Source organism: Microplitis demolitor, chromosome 3 (genome assembly GCF_026212275.2).
Source record: "Microplitis demolitor isolate Queensland-Clemson2020A chromosome 3, iyMicDemo2.1a, whole genome shotgun sequence".
NCBI lineage: Eukaryota > Metazoa > Arthropoda > Insecta > Hymenoptera > Braconidae > Microplitis > Microplitis demolitor.
Window position 1 is genome coordinate 11,321,630 of NC_068547.1, and position 6,000 is coordinate 11,327,629.

Here is a 6,000-nt window from a genome sequence, read left to right on the forward strand (position 1 = left end):
GTATAGGATGAAATTTCACAAAATTATGGGAACCATTCCCATAATTTTCTTTCCGTGTGTAGGAGTATAAACTCGTATACGAGTTAAAAAAAAATTTTGTTCCATGAAAATAATTTTACATTTTTAGATTCTTAGGTAAGTCATTTTACCTCGAATACTCTATTTTATTCCTATCTCCTTAGTAAATTTTAGATAACGAAAGAACTCTTATTAAATCAATTTTTTATTTTTTAAGCATATTCGAGGTCGGACCATCTTGCCCCGACCAGACCCTACAAGTTTTTCATTAAGCAATAAAATATAAATTGATTATTTTTACACACGTAATAAAGTTTATTATTCAAACGTAAATTTGTTTTTCTCGGTACTTGTATAATCATTTGCAAAAAGATTAACGTTTAAAACTGATTATTTTTTTTAATTGATAACCTGATGATAAGTAATAAATTATGAAGATATGTCCTGATTGTTTTTTCAGGCATAAGTTATTTATTATTTTCTATTTCGCTGTGGATTGCCCACACGTATTAGTTTAGTATTAAAAATAAAAAAATGTAACCCATGAAGATTAGATATGGGCTCAGTAAACGCGATAAATCTTTTGCGAGTCCTAACTCCTCACGAGTGTAGGATAACTCTTAAAATATATACAAGTGCTGATGTAGAAGTATTAAAAGAAGTTTTGAGAATTAACCCCACTGTATGCATATATAATCGAATGGAAATATTTTTATGTACACATACGAAAAACAAATATTACAGTTCGAAATATGTAAAATTCACCTAAACATAAATAAAGATAATAAATGTTATAAGTTTAAATTTTTACTCGCTAAGAATCATTTAATTATTCTTTTCATATATTTATAACAAACAAAAATTTGTGAGTATCGAAAATAAGTAAAAAAAAATATAAGAACAATTTTTTTATGAGAAGTAAAAAAGAGCCATGAAAAGTCAATATTTTATAAAACTTTTTCTCATTTACAATCTGATTCTACTTGAATTTAACTTGAACTTTTAATAGTGTTGCCGAAATCGAAGCAACTATTCGATTGTTCACAATCGAATAGAATCGACTGAAGACAATCGATTGTGGTAATTAATCGTTTCTGAACAATCGATTATTGACATAATCGATTTAAAAATAAAATAAACCGATTTTTTTCTCTCCCAACTTTATAGTTGCAGAATCGATAGCTTAACAATCAATTGTGTAAAATCGATTTTATAATTTTTTGTTCAAAATAAAAAAACGAATATGGGTCCAAAATCACAAATTCAAAATAATTAATATTTACATTATTTGACAGTCGATTATTTGCTCACAACTTTAAAGTTGCACAATCGACCATCTAACAATTTATTTTGAAAAATCGATTTCGAAATTTATTTTAAAGTTAAATATCACCGCGTATAAATATAAGTTTGTATTTCGAAGTATGAAATTTTCATATGGTCATTTATATTTAAAATAATAACAAATAAAATACTTTGTTTATGTTTAATAATTTTTTATTTAAACTTATCAGTAAAAAACAGTTCAGAAAAAAAATATTTTCTCAATAAATGGAGTATTGTATTTAATTAATAATTTTTTTTTTTTGTGAAAAATCAATTATTTCATCGCAACTTTAAAGTTGTAGAATCGTTTGAATAAAAATCGATTGTTAAAATCGATTATTTTTTTATTTTTCAAATAGCGTAAAATTTTGATCTATAAAATTATAAATAAATATGTAACTTTAATAATTTCGCTTAAGTTGTTTATCATTTGTTTGCCTGTATTAGTCAAACAATTTTTATAATGTTCGAGTTAATGACTTTGAAAAACAGATTGTTTTTTTAATTAATTTTACAAAAAATCGATGTTTAAAAATCGTTTTCAAAACAAAGAATCGATTTTTTTCAATTAATCGAAAGGCCTACAATCGATTTTAAAAAATCGACAATCGAAACGAAAACATCGATTGTTCGATTAATCGATTTTGATTGCGCATCACTAACTTTTAATGGCAATCCAGTGTACGATCGAGTAAAATATGATAAGAAGTTTTGAGTTTACCATAGATTGAGTGTAAAATTTACACCAACTACATGATATTTTTTATTTATTTTTTTTTAATACATGTCATTTCTCTACTCAAATATTTTTGAAAATAGTAATTCCATTAAAATTTATGATTTGAAAAAAAATGATAAGAAACCTTTTTTGTAGAGTGTTTAATTCCCTACAAAAATATATATTAGTCTATTCAATTGATTTGATTAAGAGTTAAAAATACTTAAAGCTAAAAAAAAAATCTGTCTATCGGTTGACCCTGTGGGCCAGCCCCAAAACTTCCCGCTCTTTCCGAGCACCTTGAGCTCGTTTATGAACTGTTTTTTACCATTTCTTTCTCCCGCGATTACTGTCGAATGAATTAGCCGATTAAGATGGCTAAGGCGGCAATCGACGCGTTTTATTGAGTTCTAGAGCTGATTAGATTTTGAAGTCAATCGTATAATTCGTTTCCAAGAAATCAATAAAAAACTAAAAATAACAAAAATTTTTTTTTCGTAATTTGCCAATATTTTCGAGTGTACTCGATCAAATGATCTAAAATTTTCAGAACAGTTGATGGCCAACAAGCTCTTTCGACTGCCGCCTTAACCATCTAAATCGGTTTATTAGTTAAAAAGATATAAAGAGTTTACATACATACATATACACACGCATACACACACATACATACAGACACTCAGACATCATTCTGAAAATAGGCAGAATAGCTTCCTAGGACTTCAAAACGTTAAGATCTCTTAGAAATTCGATTTTCAAAAATCGAACCGAAACCAATAACTTCCCGAATTTTCGAAAATTTGCAATTTTCTTAGCGGGAAGTTATAACGTATACCTACTGAATTTTCGCGACGGAGACGCGAAATCTTTCAATATAGCGTATGAGGTCGCCCACGCGTGATAATAATAATAATAATAATAATAATAATAAATAATAGTAGACGATATTATATCGAGACCAAATTAAAGTAAAATAAAAATTGTAAGTAATTATTAAATTATAAACAATAAATATTAGTCGTGCCTGGACCAGCTCCTCAGGCTGGGTTAGTGCACGCAGGCGCCAGACCGTTTATTTAAAACGGACAAAATTTTATTCAGGGGGAAAATCTACAAGAGAAAACCCGAGCAAGTGACTTGTAACCAAGCGGACAAACAATCGAGAGAAATAACACAAACAGTGAAAAAGAAAAATAGTCAATATGTAATAAATAATTACATACAAATAATAAATAAGATCGGAAAGATGAAATAAAGCAGTAGGAAAAGATCCAGGGAAAATAAATATTAAATTTTCCCCGACAGCTGTTGGTTTCCGAGTTTTAATTTTTAGAACAATATAAAAGTTAATAATATTTTACACAATATTTAATTCGGTTAAGTCAACAACAATAATCATACCTGGTAATTGTCAAAAAAATAATACCGCAAAATTACAATAAATTATATAAACTAAATAGCCCAAAAACAAAATAAATATAATTTAATTGATGATACAAATTATTAATATCAAATAAAGAAACAATTATTTCACTTGAATATATCTAATTAATAATTAATAACAATCTTTTTATCTTATTTTTATCTCTCAACACGTTTGAGAGAGAAAAAGATACGGAATTTTTCCTCACTCACACTCAAAATAATAAATTCCTCGGTATTAAACCAATTTATAATTTTTAAAATAAAAAGTTAAATTATAATTTCAGAATAAAAATTTCATTAATACTTTTTGACCGCTGGGGTACGCATAAAGAACTAAATCAAAATAAAAAAAAAATATAGTTACTCAATTGTTTTAAATAATAATAAATATAAATTATAATAAATACATATAATAATGCTTGATATTTTTCTTACAAATATTCCGAGTGAGAATTTTTCTCACCCAGGCGATGATGTCAGTACTTGAGGAATTTACTCAAGTACTGTATGCGCTCTATAGCTATATTTACTATAGGTGTATATATAGGTATACCGGCAACGCTTTACCACGTTGAACTCAACTCATATGTACATATATATATAGAAATATCAGAATATATTTTCCAATGATAAACAATAATAATAATTAACGATAATTATTTATAATAGAAATCATGTATTCTTCAATAATTCTTTATGGACAAATTAATTTCCCCTCGCCGCGGCGACCAACAACTACCGGGGGAGGTTATCACGTGAAAAATAAATGCCGTGAAAGAAATTCAAAGTACTTACTCAAAATTTAGGATCTCCAATGATAACAAAAAAATATGATCTATTGAAGCAAATGTCAATCTAATTCACCCTGTGAACTTCAATAATTATTTTCTCGTTTTCCAAAATAAATAATTAATACACGGTTTACAATTGAAAACTGCGTCTACACACAATGCTAGTCTGTATCTTTCTGAATTAATTACCTCAACCTCCACCTGTTGGTCGTCGCACATGTGGCACCACCGTCGCCCTTAATTACTATTATAATTATTTCTAGTATCCCTGGGCCTAGTATTAAATTAAAATATAAAATATAAAAATAATTCTTTAGTATCTGAATGACACTTGATTAATTAATTAAATATATGAACTATTTATGTATAACTTATTCCTATTTTTATTTTACCCGGTAACTGAAATAATAATTATTCAAAATTTATCAAATTGACGTCGGGAATGTAGCCTAGGTATCGATTTACCGTTACCCGGCGGTCAATATTTTCAACTAAACTGACATCCTTAGTCGGATAACAAGTTTCAATAAAATAATACCTTAAACAAATGTTGGGGCACAATGTTACACTAGATTATGCCTCCCAACTATTCCAAAATCATAAACAAAAACTTATATTATACAAAAATCAATTATTTGCATTTTTAAATCATAAATTAAAAACTATTCACACATGTGCTCACTCATACCCAGCGCGCATGCGCTAGCACAGTGCACGGACCGCTGTCTCCATCGGCGAAATGGCGGAATGCCCGCGTAACGACTCAAATTCAAATATATAATTAAAATAATTAACTTACAACTAAATAAAAATTAAATAATTTGAATCGTTACGTGACAAAGTTAAAAACAAAAACAAATCATTTTTAAATCTAGTATTTCAAGGTTGAGAAATGAAATGATTATTCTTTTAATTTAATTTAACAAATAAATTTTTCAACAAATTATGTGCAAGTAATATAAGCACTAGTTTAGAGTGATTTTAATCGTAAAAGCTCAACCCAAAGTTGGTGTCTTATAGGGGGGGTAAATTGTCTCCTTAAGAAAAATAATTATAATATCATTAATATTTTTTACGCGTTTACTTTATTTTAGACCCTTGATACTTATATTCACTTCATTATGCTGCGTCCATTAAAATTGAAAAATCGAAAATTAGGGGCAAAGAGGGACCTCCAAAAAATTTCAGATTTGATATTAAAACGATTACAACGATGGACAAGACAACAATCAAAGGAAAGGGAAAAGGAAAAAACAAATCAAAACAATCGGTGGATGATTCAGCTTGTATTTTTTGTAGCAAATTATACTCAGAATCTTTAGAGTCATGGACTCAATGTGACCAACGTAAAAAATTGGACCCATGATTCATGTGCTGGTGTTCACGACAAAGTTGTGCGAAGCTGCACGTGTGATATTTGCAAATAACTATAAAACAATTGTATTTTAATAATGTACAAAATCATTTTAATAGTCTGCTGCGATATAACTTTGAAACGTAATTTTATTATTTTTAACTTTCTCAATAAATTATATTTAATGAACAGTTTTGATGGTGTATTTTAGGCCTCATTACATAAGAAATTTCGATAAGCTTATTATTCGTCCGACTTTGTTAATGTATAGAAAATTTTGAGGGGCTCACTTTGCCCCCCCCCCCCTACAAACACATCAGGAATCTTAAAATCGAAATTTACGAGCTGCTTTATTGTCCTTAAACGAT

At 28.1% G+C, this 6,000-nt stretch overlaps 1 protein-coding gene across 1 annotated transcript in view; it reads right to left on the reverse strand.

Moving 5' to 3' along the window:
- LOC103570539 (EGFR adapter protein) overlaps nt 1–4,434 on the reverse strand; it is a 133,938-nt gene extending 129,504 nt beyond the window's left edge. The window contains exon 1 of the mRNA XM_053737607.1: nt 4,283–4,434. The gene's annotated coding sequence lies outside the window, so the exon portion shown is untranslated. The remainder of the gene's footprint in view (nt 1–4,282) is intronic.
- Nucleotides 4,435–6,000: the final 1,566 nt, after the last annotated feature.